Source organism: Diceros bicornis, chromosome 8, assembly GCF_020826845.1.
Source record: "Diceros bicornis minor isolate mBicDic1 chromosome 8, mDicBic1.mat.cur, whole genome shotgun sequence".
Lineage (NCBI taxonomy): Eukaryota > Metazoa > Chordata > Mammalia > Perissodactyla > Rhinocerotidae > Diceros > Diceros bicornis.
The window spans coordinates 13,228,692-13,253,958 of NC_080747.1; the positions used below are offsets into that span (position 1 = coordinate 13,228,692).

Genomic DNA, 25,267 nt, shown 5'->3' on the forward strand with positions numbered 1-25,267 from the left:
CCTGGGAGACTCTCCTCCCAGAATCACGTTTACAATCTGCACCTTCTGCGCCATGTCGATACTTTTTAGATACTCCCCATCCCATTATTTAGCAAAGCCAAATTATGATAAGGAGGGACTGGGTGCAAATCTGAGTCCATTCCCTCTGCAAAATTTGGCATTTAATTGAGACTCAAAAATGTGAAATAAATGAACAATTAGAGAATGCATAGAAAAGCTTTCCCAAGAGGTGGGTGAGCACTCAGGAGGTACTACCGAGGCATGTACAAGTTGTTCCCATCACTTAGGTAACTGACAGAATTGGGATTTTTATTTTAGAGGCATAGGAAGGGAAGTCCAGGGGTATAAAATGATTTGCAGATGGTGACACCACATGTCATTGGGAGAAGCAGGAGAAGTCTGAAGTCTCTTTACTCCACCTCGGAAATCAGAAACTCCAATTTTAATAAGCACTTGTCCTGTTCTCTCTTTTGCAACTGCTTGTCCACATATAAGAGAAGTAGAATAGCTCCTTGGATAATTACATCAAGGTTACTGATTTCTATTCACTGGCATTCACTTGAGTTATCAGTAATGGTAAGCCATTAGTATATAAAATATCTGAATGTCTAGACAGATAGATCGATAGATCAATAGCTAGATGGATGGATGGATGGATGGATGGATGGATAGATAGATAGATAGATAGATAGATAGATAGATAGATAGATAGATAGATAGATAGACAGATAGACATACATATATAGAGAAAGACTGACTGAATATACAAATGGACAATGGCCAGATCATGTATAAAAACAGATCTTTGACCCACAACCTGCAGTGACCAGCCCAGGAAGCCAACACTTTATCTACAATAAACAGCCTAGGAAGTTAGCCCGCTCTAAGTCAGACTTGCAGGAAGCCAGAGTGCTATCTCTAGTGACAATACGGAAAGCTAAACAATAACTTCTGTAGCAATCAGCCTAAATTGGCCAGGACTTGATTAACAACTGAACTTCCCTAAGTTTGGTCCTCACCTCCAACTTAAGACCAATAAGAGAATGTCAAATATGCACCCCAACCAATCACATAGGTTACCCCACTTCTAGTTAGCCCCCCTCCAGCTTCCCCACTCCCACAGCCCCAATCCCGGCACACCGGAAGCCTTCCCTGTTTTCCACTATAAAGCTTTCCCCCTCCTCTGCCTGACTTTGAGTCTCTGCCAAACACAAGTGATGGTGGCTGACCCCCTTACTGGAGCAGGCTCTGAATAAACAGCCTTTGTTTGTCTCATTTGGTTGTTGGTTAGTGTTAGTTTGTGTGTGTGTGTGTGTGTGTGTGTGTGTGTGTGTATGTGATTTGTGTATAAAGTATCTATCTGCATACATATAGATATACATGCATATATATAATTTATATATGTATGTGTATATATATATTTATACCCCACATAACCACTGAATTATTGTTTATTTAATATTTTTCTTTAAATATATTCCTTATAAAAATTATTTAAACTTCTTTTTAAAATTACTTTTGACACTTCCATCTTAAACAGAAAAATAATAATTTCCTAATATGCACTAAAATAAGTGTCTATTAAATTAAATCTATTCATTCAGTTACCACCTAAAAACATTTCACCTACTGTCAATGCTTAATGTGTTTAGCTTAGTTAGGCAAACGCTGAGTTTAGAAGTAAAAAAACCTTATGTTTGAAGTCAACTCCACCTCTCACCCACTCTGTGGCCTCAGACAAGTGATCTAACCTCTCTGAGTCTCGGGTCCTCACCTGACGAATGCTGATGACAATTCCAAACTAATAAGGTTACGGTGAAGATGAAATTCAACGGTACTTATGAAGGCACCAGGTATAGGCAGGTGCCCAGTAAATACATTTATATTTTAACAAATGCACAATAACACGAGGCAAGAAGGATGAGAAAATACTGCAGCAGCAGAATGAAGTTCCTTGAGTTTGTTCAAGTCCAAACGAGTATCTGGAGTCCACCATCGGTCAGCTATACAGCAGCCGGGAAATGTTCGTCCGCATTAAGTAAAGTGCTGACAGTGAAAAGCGATTTAAACCACCTTAGTGAAATGGCAAGACATTATCTACAAGGAAGCCTTTAAGGAGAGGGAGAATCAGCCTCTGGCTGTTTACCACCAAACAGTCATTACCGATAATGTGTGTTCAATGGCTGTTCAGAATGTCTGAACATTGGTCAGAATTAAAGCGAAGAAAGAGAAAAATATTCAGCAGATGATAAAACAGTCCAGAATCCATCTTTTCGCATTTTCCAGAAAAGACTGGGTCTCTTTCAAAAGCTTTAAATAGACCTTAACAGTAAGAAATCTGGAACACAGAAATTACATGTGTACATTATAGGTGTGTGTAATTATTTTTTAACAATGTTCACACTAATGTGGGTCAGGTTGGTTTAGAAAAATGGCATAATTAAGGTGGTTTGATGGCAAGTTATTTCATAAGTAACTGCACAAATTAATAAATCAACTGAAATGCATTTAAATGATGGGCAAGGGGGCTCAATTTCATCTTGGGGTAACTTAGAAACAGAGCCAGTTAAGTAAGGTAGGTGCTCCCAGGGGCACAGATTTTTGATTCATTGACCCAAAGTGGATGCAAAATGCCAGGCCACCAGAAAATGGAAGTAAAAGGGCAGTGTTACCAGGCAGTGCCCCCGGGCAGGAGCAGAGAGGTTCTAGTTTGCAGAAAGGAAGAAACCACCTTGGCAATTTCCAGACTAAAAAGCTGGTGTACCGGGGGTGATGTAAAGAAAGGCCAGAGGTTGTCTCTGCCCATGGAGCGTGCAGGCACTCCACATCACCCTCCATGAAGACGGAAGACCAGGGCGTAGGAAAAGCAGTTGAGATGTGGCTCAGAACCCCTCTGTCCAAGGCACTCCTTGCCCAAATATTCCCCTCTCATATCCTGAATTATTCTTCAAACACAAGAGAGAACATTTTGATTTTAAAGAGAGAGAACTTCCAGTCGCATATGAAATATTTGTTTTGTCCTATCAATACCCACTGTCTATTTTCTTATTTCTCCCTCAAGCTAATTTTTATCCAGCAGTCCACTCCTCCTGTCCTGACATTAAACACACTAATTTCCAAAGTTTAAGTCTTTATTTTTCATTTCTTTGTCTTGCTTTTTAAAGTGGAGGCAGATCCTATTTAGCTAAATGGATGGACATGTAACAATAGAACGTTAACATGAAAAGGAGCCCTGGTTATTCCCTAACCCAAGTTTTATAGATAAATAAACAGAAGCTCAGGAAGGTTTACTTTCTAAACTTCTCCAGGCCATAGGATTGGCCATTGACAGACTGTACTCATCTTCCTACATCCTGCTGGAAAGCTGGACAAAGATTTCTCCCAGGAGAATTGAGTGCTCTATGGATTTCTGAATGTTATGTTGTTTAATTCTGCACTTAAGAATGACGGGGCTTAATTAAAGGAATGAGGAGATGGGATGGGGCGGGGAGGGAAACAAGCATGGCATAATAATGGGGCAAGAAGGAATAAACAATCAGATGTGTTTGAATAGAAAAGTCAGAGAAAACGTGGAGGCTGAGACCGGGCAAATCCTTCAGGCAACAAGACTTGTCAGACGTGGAGCTGCCCTCAAGAGACTTAAAGAAGTCAGCTGACCCAGACACTTTGCATTTTAGTAAATGAGAGAAAGAAAGAGAGAATTAAACAGTACAGTGCAGTATCAAGTATTAGGAAAAACATTAATATTAACTTGAAAGGTGTTTAAGTACTCAAAAACTAACAAAGTAAGAAGAAAAAACTCTCATTTTGTTTTGCTTATATGAACATCTTAATGACAGTCAATGAGATATATAATTAACAGTTTATATATAGACTATATACATTCACTATATAATTAATAGTCAATGATATATTTACAATTTAAGGGTCATTATCACATAGCACAATAATTAATACAATGTTTCTATCCTTCATATTGATGTAATTTCTAGCTGATGAAACATGAAAATGTCCCTGTACATCAGTCTCCGTGGATTACACCAGAATGGCCTCCTTTTGAGGGCAGGAGCCACGTCACGTGCATCTCTGTATCCTCCAACAGGTACAGCCAAATCTTTGTGCGAGATGAGAGCACAATAAATATCCGTTAAAGGACTAAATGAGAGAAAGTAATGGTCTCACTAACAAAGGAGAGCTCAAAATGAGGCTCTGCAGGACTCTTTGCCCCAGCAGCTTGCATGCAAATAAAGTGCTAAACCCCATCAAGAAATTAAAGCCACATTTAAAAATCAAATGAGGTGCCTCTTTTATTAGAAGGACCTGGTATAGATCTATGATCCGCTAATGCGTGAAAGATGGTCCATGTTGTCATCAGCCAGATCTTGAAAATTTAGAAGACAAGCCTCTGAATTACACAGAAAAGGCAAAAGTCTTTGCCTCACTGAAAATTCAAGCACTTCCCTCTTATTATTGTATTTCAGATTATTCCAGATTTCAAAGCAAACTTCATCTTTCATGTTAAAAACACAAGCACAAACCCTCTGGCCCTTTCTGCTCTGCTGCGAATTATGCTTCTCATATTAAAAGAGGCTTTATAATAAGTTCAGCCTGTATTTATCCTATTATTTATCATAAGGCTATGCCATTTAATTGTAACACATATTTGCTTACAGAGGATCAGTCAAGGTAACAGAGCTGGGTTACAGGAAATTCAGCCCAAAATTCAAGTTTAAAACTTACCATTTTCTCTTTGAATGGCAACTGAAGGAAAAAATACAAAACACATCAGCTCAGCCAGAGAGCAGGAGGGGAGGGGGGGAATTAGCAAATCTCTGAAAAATAAAGCTGCATAATCTGCTATATTTCAGGCCGCCTTTATCCTCCAAATCCCCCATCTTTGTTTAAGCTACAAACGGACTCTATAAAAATCAGCTCACTGGCCTCGCCTATTATACACCTCCCTGCACAAATCAAATGAAGCTTTGGCTGAAAAGCTGATAAAAAGAGAAAATACACCACCACCCGACACATGAGCAAGCTGATGTATTAAAAAGTGGTTATCATTTCTAATTCTTTCTTTTCTCTCCGGGGAGTAGATCATCTTTCCAAGGAGCACACAAAACTGGCGCTGAGCACACTTCGCCCCTTGCATTTGTTTTGAATAGGGATTTTCTGAAATCACCAACAGACAAAGTGTTTCATCATTAGCATCGATTTTTAACACCTTGGGAGGGAAGTGAACGGTTATAGCATAACTGTTTAATATCAAGGCATAACCAAGACCTCCTAATATTTGCTCTCATGATTCAGTTTTTCCTGGAGAAACGTATTCTTCTTATCCTGAAAATAATGCTAGCTTTGCATCATCCAGCTACTTCAGGTCTATTCTGTTTCATTTTGTTTTCGTTTTTGCTGTTTATAATGAATTCTAGATTCTGGCCAGCAACATCAGAAAGAAACACATCCTTCTTGGCTTTGTTGTCCTGGCTTTTTTTTTCCTGATGACTGGCATAATAGGGGGATCCTGAGATGCCCAGAGTCCATCTCTTTTGTAGGTCGGCTTTACTGGTCTCCAGCCCAAATCTCAGTGCCCCTTTTCCACCAGACATCTCTGCTCCACATTCGTTATCACAGTTACAAGTGTATACTGTCTAATCTTCGATTAATGCCTATCTCATGTGTGACACTGTGAATTCCATGAGGGCGAGATTGTGATTCATCTCTGCCTCCGCCATGTCCAGCCCAATGAGCTAGGCATGATCAAGATCAATAATTGTACCGCTTACCACATGATAGATTTTTTGTAATAATAATATTTACAGAGTATGTACAACAAAGCAAGCACTTTACATACACTATCACATTTATTCTTCCCCCAAACTCTAGAAGGCAGCTTACTAGTACATCTTATTTTACAGATGAGTAATGGAGGCTTGGAATGGCTAAGTCATTTGCCCAGGTGTTAAAGCACGGAATAGAATCAAGGTTTAAACTCACATAGGCTGGCTTCAGAGCATAAAGTCTGACCCAATAGGCTCATCTTCTCTCATAGCTGCTTCCCTCAGTGGGCCAAGAAATTGTCAGGATAAGACGGTCACGTCTCATTCGTCGTTGTGATGCCTGATCCCAGGTACTAAGCTCTTTGTTCTGAGACATTCCTAATACAGACAACAACCCTGTTCTGTTAAGTATTACCCTTATTATTATCTCCATTGACTGTCAAGAACACTGTGACTTCGAGTTCAAGTGAATTCTCCGAGCCTTTTGGAATGTAAAAAGCAAAGTTTAGTTTAAACTCATGTTTGTTGGACAAAGCTTTCTCAATGCTTCCACAAGGGAATTGGAATTGGAGAGAGGGAGCGAATGTATGGAGAAAACAAACAAAGAATTGCTCTAGGCCACCAAAAGGCATGAGATAGGAAGAGGGAAAGGATATGCATAGGAGAAAAAGGAGGGAACCAAAGAAAAGAGTAAGCTGGGTTCGTAGGCGAGACTCAAGGAGGCATTTGTTGAACTAAGGTGGAATGGAATAGAGTGGAGTGAAATGGATTGGCTTGGAATAGAATGGGTTGAAATAGAATGAAATGGAACAGATTGGATTGGAATAGAATTAAAACACACGGCCAACTTGGCACTTGTTACAGGCCTATTCCAATTTCTGGCATATAGATTTACTCATTGCTTTGGACTGAATTGAGTCCCCCAAAGTTCATATGCTGAAGCCCTAACCAGGGCTTGATCATCATCAAGGCAATGATATTTGGAGATGGGGCCTTTGGGAGGTAATTAGGATTAGAAGAGGTCGTGGGGTTGGGGTCCTCATAATGGGATTAGTGTCCTTTTAAGAAGATGCACCAGACAGCTTGCTTGACCCTCCCTCCTACTGTGCGTGCACAGGAAGAGGTCACGTGAGCACAGCAAGATGGTAGCCACCCACAAGCCAGGAAGAAACCTCTCACCAGAAACCAAATCGGCCAGAACCTTGACCTTGGACTTTCTAGCCTCTAGAGCTATAAGCAAATAAATTTCTCTTGTTCGGGGCACCCAATCTATAATACTTCGTTACGGCAGCCTGAGCTGACTACAAAGGTGTTTGGAGGCGTCCTCAGCCTGCTTCAACTTCCAGATCCCGTGGTCTGGCCTAGGCTGTCTTCTGGTAACATTCTTTGAGAATTTTTTTTGCCCATCTGAATCTGCCTGCTTCCACTGTAAAGCAGGCACTTCAGGAAAGCAAACCAATACAACTCAAAAGTTATCTGAGGCAAATTCAACTCCTTTTTCAAAAGCCACCCAGTTGGCCGTTCAAGCTGTGGGTGAGATTCTAAGGATGTCCCAACAGGAATTCAGAGACCTTAACTTAAAAAGCAGATCTGTTCCTTCAAAGCAATTTTGTGCCAACAATTTAGCCTATCAGTTTCGAGCTGCTCAGATTCCAGTCTGGCTTATTATGGATTTGAACCTGCTGCACGAGAAAAAGAAGTCTCCCTCCCTAAAGAACTGTTGTTTCAAGACACCCAGTTTTATGATTTTCACCTCCCAGCTTCACCTATTCATAGGAGCTTGGGACTTGGCTGGAGCTTTCTTTTCTAAATGCAAATACAATTATTACTTATGCATTTCAATACATCCTAAAATGGTAAAGGACATTACTGTGGCACTCACAATAACAATACCTTCCTTTTCATCCCCTGCCGAGCTCCAAATGTTACTTCATTAGTGTGGATTTGATCACAATACTCTTTGCCACCGTCGCTTCTATTCCAGAGCCCAAGGAAGCTGCAAATACTATACAATGTATGATTATTAACCTACATCAAGCAAATCACAGTGGCTCAGTATACTGTTTTTGTACTAATTCAGGCCCCCATTAATAACCTTAATTATTATGCATGGATAGAATAGGATTTATATAGTACAGAAACCGGAAATTGCCATGGCAAACTCATTACCTTCTCTAGCTGTAGTTCTAAACAGAAGTCAAATTGGAAAACATGAGAAACTGCCTCACACAGAAAGTTGTAATTTGATAGGAGAAAGGAGATGATTTCTCATCTGTTTGGACAAACAAATACACATATCTGAAGTATCAGGTGTTAGGGACCAGGATGACGGAGTGGAAAAAAAAAAAGTGAGATGCATTCTTCCCTGAAAAGGGGTTTGGCAACAAAGCAAAACCAATGTAAGTTACAAATGAACACTCCACACTTAGAAAACCAAATTATGCAAATCTATCCACTTTCTACCTAGCTATTGTTTCTCTGCACTGGCTGACTTGTTAAGGCCGGGGAGAAAGGCATAGAGGGTGTTTGTAATCCACTGGGTTAGCTGCTAAGGTCACAGAAATCACAGTTGGAGAAACTAGCCTTGACTGGAATTGGACACATATTTTTATAAACCACCAGAACAAAGAGAATGAAACCATGAACTAGGACAAGCATCAAACTCAGGCCCCTTCTTAGACGGAGCATTCAGCTGATGTGGAAGAACAGCGAAAAGAGACGGTCCAAATCAAAGGAGGCCGCTTGTTGCCTCAATGCAGCGTATTTCCCTACCTCTAATAATAATGCAACGTGGGAATAAAAGGGGATCTAATCTAGTCACCCAGGATTACAGGGTGAATTGGAGTGGCATAAAATTTAAACTTGGGGAGGATGCTGTGAGCAGCACAATTCAGACGAATTTTAACAAATATCCAATTCTCGTACGGGAATACATGGCATCTGATTCTTGAGCAGCTCTGGAAGTTCTTGACAAATATAATGCGCACAACTGCAGTCTAGGAATTGGTCTTGGAATCAGGGATCTGGCTGCTGAGAGAGCAGACAAATGACTCTGGGTTATAAAACCAAACATTTACAACTCTGGGTTTAATGCATCTGTCTCAAAGGGAAGCTTTGGGATATAATGAAATAATAGAAGAGAAAGCCCTGTGGAAATAGCAGCACTGGGTAAAAACTATTTGTGTGGCACCAGTGAATCCAGGGTTTGCTCCTTTTCTGGTAATCCACTAGTAGGATGATGTTGCCTCATGGTATGGCAGGCTTGTAGAAGTATTGCCTTCTGATATGACGCTTTACGCTGTCTTAACTATTGTACACAAACCACCCTACTCATCAAGGCAATAATTAACTTCATTTTGATGTTGCCTAATTACCGTGTTTACTTTTCACGCTATCATCACATATTGGCTTATTTTTTAAAATATTGTTATTAGTGGTAACAGATAAAATAAATAAAAACCTCCATACTTGGGAGAGATGAAGCTGCAGAAGACAATATACTTTTTTAGGAAGGCAGCCTCGCACAGGGAAAAGAGAACAGGATTTGGATTCAGGAGAAAGAAAGAAACAAACAAAAAAATCTGAGTTCAAATTTTGACTTGGCCTTAGTTGTCTCATCTGATAAATAAGAATAATAATAATGTTTTTATAGCTGTTGCATGGATTAGAGAGTGAGATGCTTTATGTGATATTCCTAACCTAGTTTGTGGCACACAGTAGGTTCTCCTTAAATGGCTTAAATGATCATCTCCTTAAATGATGATGGCTACCAAAAATGGCTAGTTGAGTCAAATCTCCGGAGCGAGATGTTTGAAAACCCATACACTGTGGTAATTCATCCAACAACTATATATTTAATTCCTGTTGATTAAGTAAGGCTATATATTTAATTCCTGTTGATTAAGTAAGTAAGTGAACTAATGATAGAACCCTGGTCTGAACACAGTGCCTGGTGTTCAGAATTTGTTGCAGTGAATAAAATGAAACTTCATTTTTAAAAATTTCTAAATGAACATGGTTGCATTGACGGTCACCGTTTCCTGGCCTCTTGCCCTCACCTCATCCTACATGGAAATATTCATCTGCATACAGCCCTCTCCTGACCAAGCCCCTTCCATCCCTCTGCCATCACAGGTCTCCCCTCCCCTCCCTGCCTTCCCTCTGGCTGTTGCCCACATGGGGGATGCCCCATCCTTCTCATCATTTTGCACCAAAGATGAGGAAGAGCTGGTTCCCATCTTCTAAGGACTTGGGTTGTGAAGTGAAATGCTGTAACTTGGGTACAAAAGAATGAGAACAGTCATCATTCCTCAAATTTGGGGGTTGATCATGTATCTAGGGGGACATCCAGCGCCCCCTCGAGTGCCTGCTGCTTGTGCCTGCTCACATCGAGGTCTCCGTATTTTGTGTTCTAGGTCGCCCTCCTCTCTTGCCCCTCTCTGACCATGGTCCCCTGACATGGTGGGAGACGGGGCGGGGGGAGATCTGAAGGGTCCTGGAGGAACCGTAGGAAGACAGTCTCAAACTGATAATCCAGGTGAAGCAGCTGCTCTCGCCCCTGGGGGCCAGCTGAGTTCTCCTCCCCTCCCCTCTTGTGTATCTCTCTTCATTTTCTTTTAAGAGAGGGGCCATTGTCCATGGAGCTGGACCTGTAGGCGTGCAGGCACAGTGTCCTAGCCTCTGGGTAGCAGCCTGACCAACAACACCAGCCACCACAGATGGAGGACAGCCCCAGCCTCCTACTTTTCATCCACGGCTCCTTCCCCTGACCCCACTCTCTGCGCCCCTCAACCTCAGCTCTGGGCAAGAATGGTCTCCTCTACCCACCTGCTCCCTCTGGCTCTCAGGCACACACATTTCACAGACTCCAACTCACCTGCCTCGTTCACCTCCAGGCGTTTGCCTCTAACCTTCCATCCCTTTCAGAGGACTACCAAAAAAAACCCCAATAAAATAAAAATCTTTCCAAATAGAAAAATTAATACTGCCACACAGTATTCCTGAGTTTGTCCCCTCAAAAACCAAAAGTCTCATCTTTACATTGTCCACTTGTCTACCTTTTTTAAAGGCTTTCTTCACCCTCGAACTTGACTTGACTCTTTTCTCTAATATCCCATCTAGTGTAATATTTCTGCAGGACTTTGTGTTGCATAAATATGCGCCTGAACAGAAAGGGTTGTTAATACCTCCAGTAGAAAACAATGGAGAAACATATTGAGCTAGTGTAGGGGAGCCTAGGCAAATCATGGAATCTTCTGGAATGCATAGCAGTAAATTGTGTAGGTTTAGAAATATAATGTATACTATACCTTCAAATTCTGAAGTATGGACAGTTGATTCTTCAGTTTATTTAAAAAAAATAAAGCCTCTAGAATTTGCCTCCTTTTGCTTTTAGGAAGTAACATAAAATGTGGCAGAAATTCACGTCAATAGAGACCTCCATGCAAAAAGATTTGCTATCAGATATTCAAATTAAAAAAAATAATGAAAACAAAAATTGTCGGGTGTTTGTCTGAGGTCTTAATTTTGATTTAATCCCCCAAAATCAGAATAACAAAAAATATTTATGTTAACCAATTTATGCTTGGAGTCATTTTTAAATATAAATATTGGCAATATGGATATTTTTATATATGTAAATACAGTGAGTGAGAATAGAAATTTAAAATGTATCTTTTGTAATAATTACCAGTACTGCCAGGAATACAGGAAAATGAACTTCCTCGTATTTTGCTGATAGGAGTTTAAATTGACACAAATTTTAAGGATTAAAATTTGGCCAGATCTATAAAAGTCTTTAAATATAAAAATATTTTAAAAATATACATTACTTTTAGCCAGCAAGTTTTCTTTTGTAAATTTATTCTACAGAAAAAACTAGATTTGTTCACAAAGGTTTAGTGACAAGATGTTCATTAAGACACAAAAAACAACAGTATAAAAAAACTAAAACTAACTATTCAATGATAGGAGATCAGTTAATTATATGAAGTTCACATATAAAATAGAATATTACACAGGCATTAAAAGGGATATCATAAAAGAAAATTTTACGACACAAGGTTGCTGATTGTATATTGAGCACAGATAAGGACAGCTTACAAAAAGTGCATATGGCATGTGTCAATTTTGTAAAGAAAAACATTTGAACATGGAAAACAAACATTGGAAGGATAAAAATCAAAATATTAGGTGATTTATCTCTGAGCTATGCAATTATGTCTATTTTCTTTTTTCTTCTTTTTGCTTTTCTGTATTTTAAAAATTGTCTTCGATGAGCTACATTGCTTGTGTTTTTTAACAATTTATATTTCTCAAGGAAGATACTTTAGAATAAAGATTTACCTTTTATGCTGATTCAATAACATTTATAAACAGCTAGTTCCTATAGTTGTTTAAAAGAGTTTAATTCCAGATCATGTTCCATTGAGTTTAATAGTTAGATGACAGATATAGAGTCAAAAGCACAGGATTTAGGGGCTCCATTTAGAATACCCAACCAGTGGTATCAATAACTGGTACAGTCAGTAGTTTTGGAGGATCTTTAAAGGGGACGTGTCACTCAGGTAGAACATCAGGAAAACAAAGTTTAGGAATTTCACCAGCTCTGTCACTGGATACATCACTGTCCCTCACCTACCTCCCCCCCACCAAAAGAGATGGTACAACTTTCATTATCCTGAGATCAAAATAATGACAATATGGCTATATTTTTAAAAAGGAAGAAGAGTTCCAGAAGGAGGAGGAGGTAGAGAAGGAGGAGGGGGGAACGTTTAATGCTAAAACATATAAGCAGCTTTGAACGCTGGAAATCGTTTTTCTGCAACCTTCATGTGATGCATTGCCCAAGGCTAGAAGCTATCAACTAGTCTTGATGACTTGTGATGTTTACTCCTAGAGCATATAAAATTAATTTATATTTTGCTATAGAAAACCCAGATTTACTTATGTCAAATGGAAAGACACACTTTTGTTTTCGCACTGTCTGTGAAGACTTTAAGGCTACCAGAGATGTCCTCAGAGGGAAGTGAAAATCTGGTTCGTATGTATTAAGTACAAGGAGACAGAGAACATTTGGCAAATTAATGAACAAATGTTAGGAGTGTTAAGTGTAGCATGAATGAATATGCGAATAGATGAAATAACATTTGCAGGCCCATATTGAATAAATTCTTATCATGGATTGTTTACCCATAGTTTATGCAAATCTTCTCAATTCAGGCTGGTTGATATTTCTAGTAATTTGGGGTCCTGTGATGAAGGGGGCAGTTAAACATTCTGGACCCAATTCTTTTTTTGTGAGGAAGATCAGCCCTGAGCTAACATCCGATGCCAATCCTCCTCTTTTTGCTGAGGAAGATTGGCCCTGGGCTAACATCCGTGCCCATCTTCCTCCACTTTATGTGGGATGCCGCCACAGCATGGCTTGACAAGTGGTGCGTCGGTGCGCGCCCAGGATCCAAACCTGTGAACCCCGGGCCGCCGAAGAGGAGCGTGTGCACTTAACAGCTGCGCCACCGGGCTGGCCCCATGGACCCAATTCTTCTAAACTGGAAAATCCCTATCATTTAGGAATATCTGTCCCAAAATCTTTGTGATAGAAGAAGAAATATAAAGCTAATTTAAAATAAAAACAAAAACGAGAGAAAGAAAAACTGAGAAAGGGAGAGAGATTAAAAGAGAGAGACTGCCCTCCAATTCTTTCAATTGGAACTTTCAACTGGACTTTAATTAAACCAATATAAAGCACCACCAAAATAATCTCCCTTCAGAATCTTGAATCTTGACCGCCCTGTCAGTTTCTGAAGCTCCTTTTGATGATATAAATATTTTAAATTTTCTTTTGATAATTTTTGGAGAAGGACCGGACAGCAAGTACAAAGCAGAAAAGAAAGAAGGGTAAGTTATTATAGTTTTAAGATACACTAAAGCAATTTATTTTTTAATGAAGTAAATTGCATTTTATATCTAAATTCAAATTCTCATACTTTTAAAAATTACAATTAAAATGTATTGTAAAAGCATGTGTTCATTAGATTAAATTAGGGAGTTTCCTTGAACATGAAATGAAGGAATCACACAATAATGTGGTTCCACTAATATGATTAACGGAAAAAAAAAATGTAAAATTTTAATCTTGGAATTGGAGATGGGAAACAGACACCAGAAATTTTATTATAAGACCTCAGTAAATATTGCTTGGTTTTGTTTTATTAGCACTAACTATGACATCTTACATTTGAAAACAATCAGCTTTGTTTTTGATTCTCTAAGAGACAGTTTCTATCGTTTCTTCTCCTGGCAGACACTCAACTGTTTAAATTCTTCTTTTATCTTGTCGCATTTGGTTGTATTCCCGGCTTACACTGCCCTAAACAGGCCACTTGTGAGCCTTGGAGGCTTATAGGTGTCTATCACCATGCATTCTCTGGGAGCAGTTGCTTAGTTACACTGCAGATCTTTTGTTCTTTGCCCATGGATCAATCCCACCAGGCCTCCAATAGTATGAGCTGTTCTTTTGATTGTCCCTCCACATCCTTTGCCCTTCCTGCCGCTAAAATCAGCATGCCAGGTACTAACTCATGAACTTTCTGCATCAGTTTAATTTTTGTCTCATGGTAATGTGATACTTAATTATAACTCATAGACTTCTGGCGCACACCCACTCCTTAGGCTTCTCTCTGCCATTGGACAACTATGTTCTGGATGACTTTTTATTGATGTACATGAATATGCATTTTTCTTCTACACTAAGTGACACAGTTACGCTGTCTATCTTGATATCCTAAGAGCATATTTTCATTTATAGTTTGACAGAATTTTCAGGCCTAATGATTACTTGGGATATCTTGTTAATGTAATCCATGTATATTATTTATAGTTTAAAAAAATCTTATCCTCCATATCATAAATGTAAATTCAGTAATGAGACCAAAATGTATAGCACAACTCAGAAATATATGGCCAGGAAAGACTCTCCCAATCAGAAATGCTATTGTGGACCTAAATTAAGCCCTTTAAAAAATGCATTAACTTTCTCAAGTAATCAGGATCAAAAACACAATTTGATAATTGACAGTAGTCACAAACAAGTTTTTCAAGTTCTATGTTAGTTCTGACTTATTTACACAGAACTATGGGACTTGTGTCACCTCCAGACAGGGTGAGATCTGCTGCTCATTCTGGGGCAGATCATTTCATGTCGGAAAACTGGTTTTTTGAAAGATCTTCCTTTTAAAGCATGACAGTCTATCAACATGTTACTTCCATCACTTCCAACTAGTTCTAGTTTATTCACCCAACGAATATTATTCCGTACCAACTGTGGTGTCAGGTGAAGTATTAGGCATTGAAGATGAAAAGGCCATAATCACTGTCTGAGGACATCTCCCATGAGGTCCCAGCTGAGCATTGTGTAAACAGATAACCACGCACTATGAGAGCTCTGCCATATAGACGTGTGTGCCACATGTCACAAGCCCAGAGAGAGGGGAACAATTAATCCTCCAGAAAGAGGTAGGGAGAGAGGTGAGCTGTGAAGAGTGAGAACTGGTGGAAAAGATGAGGAAACCACCCAGGCTGATTCATTGTGCCCCAAATCTTAACCTTCTTCACTCTGTCTGCCCGATAGATACATGACAACACTTGTGTTCACTTTACTTTGTCTCTTCTCCCAGGTACATTTATTTTCCTTGGTTTTTTCACCCTTCATAACTTCCTCAGGAGGTTTAGCTTGACCCCGCCACCGACCCCCGTGTAGAGATTGTGTAAGCCCCCGATTTGCCTTCATGGCATCCCATACGTTTTTCTCATAGCATTATCACAACTGAAATTAACTAATAATGAGTGTATCTTTTCTTTTACTAGCTCTCTATTCCTCAAGAATCTAAAGCCTAAATTATCTGGAATTACCTAGAATCTAGAGTCTAGATGATAAACCTCACGAGGGCAGAGACCATGGCTGTCTCGTTTATTGCATCTGGAGCACAAAAGCAGGTTGAAGGGCACAGAAGAGCACAGTGTGTGTTTGCTGAATGAACACACAAATGAGTAAGTAAGTGCACCATTTCTTATACAACACGTTCCAGCTGGTTTCACGTGTAGCTTACAGTAGTGAACCCTTGTTTCCAGACTTGCTCGCCCTACTTCTGGATGCAGGGGAGAGGCCTCCAGAGAAAGAAGTTTTATATACCATGGAATTCCCTAGATTTGGAATTCTCTGTCAGAAAGGGTGGAGGAGAAATAATTTTCCAAGGTCCTGAGGGTGACCCTAAGAGAGGATTCAGAGCCCCATAAACAGAGGACATGTGGCGAGGCCAGACTTCCCTTCTTGACTAGTTGCAAAGGACACTCATGGAATTGGAGGCCTCTGAGATGGTCCTCATCACATTTTCTATAGGTTTCATGTCCTCGAAACCCAATAGTATCTTAAAAACCACAAAGCATTTCCTTAAAGCGAAGTTTCAGCCAAACCAAACCATTAACCATTTTCCCAAAATATCTTCTTTGCCTCCCTGGGAATGTGCTTCTTCCACTCTACTCCTTCCTCACCGCCCCTGCTCACGTCCACCTCTGCCTCCTCGGATTCTACCCATCGTCTCTGCCGCGTCTCCCAATCCCCCAGCAGAAAATAACCTCTCTTCTCTGGCGTCACAGGGTATTTTACACCTGTCAGGAGGTCTTATATCATAACTATGTACTTGTCTCATGTCCCTGGTAAACAGAATTCTAAGATGGCCCCCCAAGATTCTCACCCCATGGTGTACGCACCATGCATAATCCCCTCCCCTGGAGTGTGAGTAGGACCTGTGACTATGGTGGGATATCACTCCATAATTGTGTTACATTAGATGGACAGAAGAATTGTAGAGATGTAAGTTAAGTCCCTAAGCAGATGACTTTGAGTTCATCAAGAGGGAGATTATCCTGAGTGAGCCTGACCTAATCAGGTGAGCCCTTAATGTCAGAGAGATTTAAAGAGAGAGAAAAGTCCTCCTGCTGGCCTTGACAGAGCAAGCTGCCATGTTGCGCAGAGTACCACATGCCAGAGAACAGGAGGAGGCCTCTAGGAGCTAAAAACAGTCTCTAGCTAACAGCAAGCAAGAAAGTGGAAACTTCTGCCCTACAGCTGCAAGAAACTGAATTCTGCCAACACCTGAGCCTCAGATGGGACTACAGTCTCAGCTGACACCTCAATTTTAGCCCTGGGGGACCCTGGGCATAGGATGCAGGTAACCAGTGTCTAGACTCCTGACTCATAGAAAATGTGAAATAATAAATGGTGTTGTTTTGAACTGCTAAGATTGTGGTAATTTGATATCCTGCAATAGAAAACTAAACACCCATCAAATGGGTTGTCTCCAATTTTTTGCACATCATCAAATTTAGTGAATTTAGTGACACTTCCTATTGCATTTGGCTCTGAAAGATTTTGAAGATGATTCAAAGAACAGAATTAAATAATACATGGCCCCTAGAAATCGTGTTACTTCTGGACTATATCTAATAAAAAAGAAGTGCAGAACTCTTAGCTAGTCATTAAGCAGAGTCTTGTGTTTTATAAAGAATTGAGAGATGTGAATTTGAATCATGACTCCATCACTAACCAGCTGGGTTGCCTTGAACAAGTCAAAGCCAAGTGAACTTCCTGATATGTTATCTATAAATAATCAGAATAGCTACTATATGTTGATAAATTCCCATGTACCAGGGGCCTTATGTATGCTATTTGCAAATACCATTATATCATGGCCAGATAGGCATTATGTGCATTTTAGAGATGAAAATAGTGAGGCACAGAGAGATGGGGTGTAATAACCAAGTCACGTGGTTATATGGGACAAGATCTGGTCTCAGGCCTGAGCTATTTGCCTTTAAAGTGAGGGATTACCATGAGGTCCTCTCTAATCAGATCATCCTGGAAATACAGATGGAGCGTGCGACTTCCATAGCACAAGGCAAGGAGAAGACTCTCCTCTCCGCGCCTCAGAAGTGAGTCACATCTGAGTTCCTGGCAGTCCAAATGTGTCCAGGCTGAGACAATAACAGAGTCCCAGAGCCCAGGCAGGGAGACTGCATGGATTTAAGAACTCATGTACTTAGAACACCAGAAAGGAAGTCAAGCGTGAACTTTCTGAGCTTCAAAGATACTCTCAGGGCCCATTTGGGAATAAGCATTTGGGAATAAGCATAAATCTTCAAATTTATCCAAAGTTTAGCAAATTCACAATGACAAATGTAACAGTTCCTCTAAATTGAAGTTCATCTCTTGGCAGTTTTGGAGGCTTGGAGAAAATGCCAGCAACAAGGACTTGGAAGGAAATAAAGCTTTAGATTCCCTGAAAACATAGATAGCTATTATGGAAGACATATGGAGGATCCCATACTGCACTGAAAAAGAATTTATAAATGTCAGCTTTGTAGCGGCAATGTTGGAGGGATTTAAGCAATCCACACTTAACTATGATGAGAAAAATATGCTGGGGGTACACATTTGCCAGCAAGAACTAATTATTCTTAACCTGTGCTGTTTTAGGGAGGAGCGGGTGAGAAGAGAAGGAGGGAAGGTTCCAGAATCCAGAGAAAGAGATAAGATTTTTTTTCATTGAAATAAGTAACATTAAAGATTCTCTAATATTTGAAAAGGCTGCTGAGAAGAGACATGGTCAAGCGACCACAATATGGGCGTCTATGGCAGAAGAGTCGAGTTCTGAGTCTCTGGGGGCCTCCCTTTCTTCATCTCTACAACACAAATGGTCAATATGACACCTACTTCTGGGTTTGTAGTGAGGATGGAAGGAGATACTGCCATCAAGTCCCATTCAACAAAAATGAACCATAGGCCTCCTCTCTGTCCCTTACGGGGCAGGCACAGGGGCTAGAGAGAAGAATAAGATACAGTCCTCTCCCTTCATGAGCTTACAGATGGTCCTGATTTATGAAAGAATTTTATAAAGTGCAAAGCATTATCAGAATGTTGTCATTTTAACTCATCAACCAATCCAGGAGGTTATTGTTGGACACATTTGAAAAACACCAAGACAAGAATCCACTAAGTATGTGACTCATTGTTTTTTTGTGTTTTTTGGTTTTTTTGGCCAATAATAATATCATAGCAAAAATTATTTATTTTGGATTAAAAATTGGAATCTGTAGCTGTGTCTCTTTTTAGACAAAACCACAGCTAATATTGGAGGGTCTTGAATTTTTTTTTTTTTTCTTCTTTTCCAAAAGGAAAGAAGTAATACATAAAATTCCAATTCAAAACCAGGGGAAGTAGGAAGAGAAACGGTATCAGCTGCATTCCTTGTTTCCCTAAGGATGGGTCGTCTTCCCTTTTCCTCCTAAAGGCTCTGGATGGAGAAAGCACCAACTAAACAGTGCCCTGGTTAGCAACAAAGCACAGAGCTAAGAATGAGAAGAACACAGTGGAAACACCAACTGTCAGGAGGTGCAGTGAGACCTCAAGAAAGACACTACAAACATCTAATGAGTTCTCAGAATTACTGTAACTAATGTCAATGAGGCAGTGCTGAAGATGAGCCTGGATTTAATAAATCTTTTACTGTTTCCACAGCTGAGCCTGCTTGCACGGGGCTGGTGGACCGTTTTCTTAAATAAGGCATGGTGCTGGTCTGACATTAGTTTAACAAGGTAATTACCAAATGAAAAATAGCTGCCTCACTGATGTCAACCTCAATAATAACTCTCATAATTACTGATTTTGGGCCTATCTTTTAACAAAAATAAAAGAGCTCTAGGTACTAGAGTATTTTATAGGAAATACATTTAGGTACAGTGTCTAGAAGTATGGAGAACTATTAAGGATATAATTAGTGGTTTATTTACCCAATCAGTCAAATACCATTTATCATTTCTCTTGTGGTCCTATTGAAGAGAAGCCAATAAGGCATGGAAGTGTTATGTTATTTTATGCAAGCAACTTTGAAAAAGTTGATTATTATTTATTTTTGTTAAGGCTTGAAAGTTGAACTTTCCTAAGTGCCTCAACTGAAAACCGAATAAGTGTAGTTGAATTTATCACATGCTAATACTACTTCACATATACAACATGACAAACATTTCCAGAGGAAATTTTATGTGGACCAATGCATCTCTCAGGTAACTAACTTCAACTTTTGGAATATTTTCAAAGCTTGCATTAACTCTGAAACACACACACACAAATAGTCACCCTTTTACTGAGAACCATCTCAAGTGGTTGATTTTTATGTGAAATACAAGAGTAACATGGAGATACCATGTTTGTCTGTGAGGAAATACTCCCCAAAGCATTACTGACTAGGCTTGCCCCATAATTAGACTCTGGAAGAACTCTTTTGCTTTTCCATTGTTCTCCATGTAACTAACCCATTCTGGCATAGCAAATGACGTATTTTTCAAAGTAAAACAAAGACAAACAATCAAATTGCAAATAAGATTATTCAAAGGCTAGACTAAGACACAAGCAATTTTAGAAAAGTCTATAAAAATAATGTAATGCTCTGTGTGCTCTAGGTAATATGGAGAACTTGTCTCATAAAAAGGGAGTGACTTGATTACCATGCTCCCAGGTGACCTTACTTCCTCCTTCTACAGATCTTCAAAATGATTATTAATGTCAATTGCTGTCAATTTCAAGTCCTCCTGACTTGTTGAAAAGCCAAAGATACATGTTGCACCAGGGAAGTTCTCATCAGAGAGTATATTAGAGATAGCACCAATTGGGAAAGGACCAATTTTATAAAAATAAACAAACACACCGTAATGATTGGCGAAGCTGATTCTCTTGGAATGAATAATAAAAACATAATAGAGGGAGGCACCAAATTCTGTAAGATCCTAAATTCAAATATTTTAATATGACTACTTTGATTAAACAATAAATAATGAAACACGCTCTGATGGGTGATTTTGTCATAAAGCCTCTACGTCCTTAATGAAATCCACCTGAACATTGCTTAATATAGTTGTAGAAGAATGCTAATTTAACCTGACTTCAACAAATGCTTTATTTTACTCTATTTGCATAAATAAGGTGCATTCACAACCTGAAAACATGACACAAAAGTGAAGATTAAGCTATACGTTGGCTTGTGGGGAGGATTCAAATCAGCTCACCTCACTAAACAAGATCATAAACCAGTATTAAACAAAGAAAATACTGCATACATCTCAGCTTAACACTGATGTTTCAAAATGTTTTATGTTAAAGGTGATACCAATGTTACATTTGGATATAGAGTCTAAAAATATGGTAGTGAGCATTATTAAGAACAGGTTCACAAACAGAGGCACAGGGCATCTATATGAAACGATCTGGCTAAGATCTGTTAATAGTCAAGTCCTAGAAACAATAGCTTACTAGACCTTTAGCGCCTCCAAGGCAAGACATTTTGCTCATTTATCTTATTGCCAAGGCACAGAAAAATGACACATGGAAAGTCCTTGAGAAAGGTTAAATAAATAAATAGGTGTTTCAACTGAAATTATGTCCAATAAGATCCATTCAATAAGAAGATTCATGTACCTAGTTAACCATTGCTGAGGACTACTTATTCTGTGAAATTTGATGACACAGTTGGACTTGCCAGGAGGTTGACAGACTAATTCTGTGGTGAAATACCCTACCAACCCATGGCCCAAAGCACTAAAGGAAAAAAAAATCAGTCCTAGTGTTGTAGGTTGGGTAGATGTGATTTTAATTTAGTATTTAAAATGTGAGTCTCAAGTCCTGGTTCTGTTTGCGGACAAATTTCCAAATTGCTCTGTCACTGTTACTCTATAATACAAAATGAGTTGCTACAACTTGAGATTGTAATGGTGGAAACTTATTGAAACATGGGAAAAACCATCTGCACAACCAGGTGCCTGTGGGCTAAATAATCAGATCCCTGAAGTCACATTTGTACTATTTACTAGTGCTACATCCTTCATTCAGTCTGTAAATATTTACTGAAAACGTTATATTTGAAAGGTATTGTGGTAGGGTGTTTTCTGTCATGGCTTTAGGAAACTAAGGGTTTTAGAAGGTTAGAAAGAAGTCTTTGCCAGCCTGTCTTTTTCCACTGAAAACAGATGTGATCACTCCCTTCTCAACGCCCCATAGAACTTTGCTTGCCCTACTCTTCCAGCGTTGATGCTATTGCATTAGAGTTAATTGATTATTTCTCTGTCTTGTTAAACTATAAGCTCCTTTAAGGCAGGCAATATTACATACTTATGTGTGTATGCTTAGCACATGCCCAAATGCAGGCATAATCAACTCTGGAAAGCCTGCAATATGGACTTTGAGTTTAAATTCAGTCAGGCTTCAACCTGTACCCCTACTCCCACCCTCTGTGGAAGTGTTTCATTCTTTAAGGGGGGCTCAAGAATACAGTTGCTGAATGTAAACAGAGGTACGACTTCTGCGAATAATAGGACCAGGTAAATCTCTTAGAGTTTTTTTTATATACTGTATCATGCTCACATCCCATTCTAGCTGCTCTGAAATTGTCAAGATTTCATATCTGAGCATGAGCTGGGGTCCTCCAAGTAGGGCTGCCAGATTTAAGAAGGAAAAACACAGGATGCCCAGTTGACTTTGAATTTTAGATAAACAACAAATAATTTTGTAGTGTAGGTACGTCCCAAGTATTGCATTTGTATACATATATTTTATCTAGCAACCCTAGCTTCAAGATGATGAATAAACTGATGTAAAGAGAGTTGGATGAGATGTTTCTCAACAATTTTTTGTTGTGCAGAACATTTATCTTCTCAAACCCCCAGAAAATAAATGCCAGTAGCACCACCTGCCATTGTGATAATGAAAAGGTTTGTCACATTTATCCCGTTACCCACTATGGGGTAGTGTCATCTTGTTTTGAGAACCGTAAGGAGGATAATAGGAGTAGGAATGCACTCCATGAAACCAAGAGTCAGGAAGTGCATGTGCCGGGACTCATAGATATCATAGTCACACAGAGTCTCAAAAACAACACAAAATGTCCATTTCCTGGCTAGTACCTCATTCAGACCTCCCAAGTCAGCTCTTAAGGGCAGTCATAGGTATGACATGCTCAAGCCTATACATTTCACATGAATTTTATCCCCATGAGGAAAGATCCAACAATCCTCCCAGATTTCCCAGCTTGACTTATAAAGCGAAAATAAGAAGTCACCAAATCCTAAAGATCAGTTATAAATATGATGATATTGATTATAAATATGATGATAATTATACTTTCAACTTGTATGGCACTTTAAATTTATTCAAAGCACTTTTCTATCCATTATCTCATGTGATCATTAGTGTGGTATTTATTAGTAGTGAAAGAATGGAATATCTGCTCAATCTATTGTTATGGCCAATTTGCAACTCTTGATATCATCAATTTGAAACCACAAATGGGAAGACATCCTTTTCCCCCTTCAGAAGTCTGTCAGTTCATCTATCTGTTGTGGGCTTTCTCTCTTCTTTCTTATAACTAGTCCCAGATTTTGCATTAAGAATTTTTGCACAAGAATTTTTCTTTTTGAGCTACTTAGCTGATTATGTTAATTTAAGGTAAGAGTTTTAAATAAAATGAAGTCAAAAGTAAATGAAAAAATTTGTGATGAACTGCCTTCCTTTCAAGAGCTGTCTGCCCCACTATGACTTCTGGGAAATAGCAAGAACTCAGTGAGTTCTGAATGAATGCATCAACAAATAAGTGAAGGAACAAATGAACTTCAAATGAAAGTCTGCTTTAGTCCTAACTTAATTTACTCCAAATCTTGCCAACCTAATGAAGACTGCTGTTGAAAAAGGTCACTCACTAAAATCATAACTTCAGAGACTAGAGCCATCCGGAAACCATTTAGTGCAGCTCCATGCAAAGGAAAGTATTTTGCAGGGTCATTTGAGACAAACACATCTATGTCATCCTGCAGCGAAAATGCCACAATCATCCAGTAACTAACCATCAAGGACTACTCTGAGGAGATGCATTCTTTTCTCTAAGATTAATTTTTGAATGCAATCACACTTCATTTCCTTTCATCTTGTCCTTGGTAAACAAGACAGAACCCAAAGGTGCCTAGCACAGTGGCTGGTGTTCAATAAGTGTTCAACAGCTCCTTGCTCTCTGACCAACATAGGGGATGGAAACCTCACCCTCTGTTGGACAGGCGTCACAAATTGTAGTAGTTTGGGACTTGTTTGTTTAAATCACCATCTTCCATTAATATCAGTTTTTGTCCCAGTTGGTCATTAAACTTCTAAAGTTTCCATATAGAAAGAAAACAGGTCTGATCGGATTTGCCCAAAGCCGGAGTTTTTCTTGCTGTGTGCTAAATGACAGAATGCAAAATGGAAACCATCCTCTATTTTCACTCCAAGTGACTGGCATGTCATAGGTTTAACTCATTCTCTTTGTCATTCATTCATCCATTTCATTTATTCATACAGTAAGCATTTATTGTTTTTTTTTCATGGGCAGCACTAAGCTACAGTTACAAGTTATTTAATCTTATTTAATCTTCACAAGTACCTTATGATGTTGGCATTAGTATCACCTTGATGTTACATACGAAGAAACTGAGGTTAAGATAATTTAAGCAGCACGTCTAACATTGTGTCACATGCCTTACGTCACACAGCGATGGTGGGGCAAAGATTCAAAATGATCCAAAGTCCGTGATTTTGATCTCTACCTCCATAAATTTAAAAAAAGAATGAGGAATTTTCAGAGGAATAAAGTTACTTGACATAAGAAGATCCCCAGGACCAGTGTCTCTTGAGGAATCTCAGGGTTTTTAAGCACTGGCCACACAAATCTGTACCTTTCCAGTTCTCGAATGGACTCTATAGCCGTGTTATTCATAGAAAAGACACATGCACAGCTTCTGGCTTTGTGAATCCCTTCTCCCCGTGTGCTGCATGCTCTTTGCATGTAACTTTTTAAAATGGCCAAATTCATGCCACTGTAGCTATTAAGTGTGGTGTCAAAACACCGATGCATATATTCAAGGAGTGATTTTCCCAGAAATATATTTTTAATCATGTAATATGATATTAGAGAGAGAGAAAGAGAAAGGAGGGGAAAACTGCTTTCAGAATTCCTATGTTGCAGGCACAATAAAAACACAGCTGGACAAGGTGAACAGTAAAAAGCAGGAGAAAAATGATAACCAGAGATAGCAAAGCTGCTTGAGGCTCGTAGAATTTCTCCACCTTAGAGGGACGCATCCACATACACAACACATAAACACACATATTACAAGACAAAACTGGAGAACTTAGTCAATATCGCAATGCTCTTAGAGCTTTCAGAAAACAGGGAGGCGAGAAAGAAAATGTGAAAGAGACACAGTAAGTGTAGACATGGCTCCACAGAGGGGCTGATTTGTGGTTCTTCAACCTGTTTAAGGCAACTTGATGACTGAGGAAAACAGAAGAAAATAATGGAACAGAGAGTGATGAGGTGTCCTAAAACAACTTTCTCTTTGAGAGAGTGAAATGT

The 25,267-nt window shown here is 39.3% G+C and overlaps 1 protein-coding gene across 7 annotated transcripts in view; it reads right to left on the bottom strand.

Annotated features, from left to right (window-relative positions):
• The window catches only part of LDB2 (LIM domain binding 2), a 357,873-nt gene that overhangs the window by 195,686 nt on the left and 136,920 nt on the right, over positions 1-25,267 (bottom strand). The gene's annotated exons all lie outside the window — the stretch shown is intronic.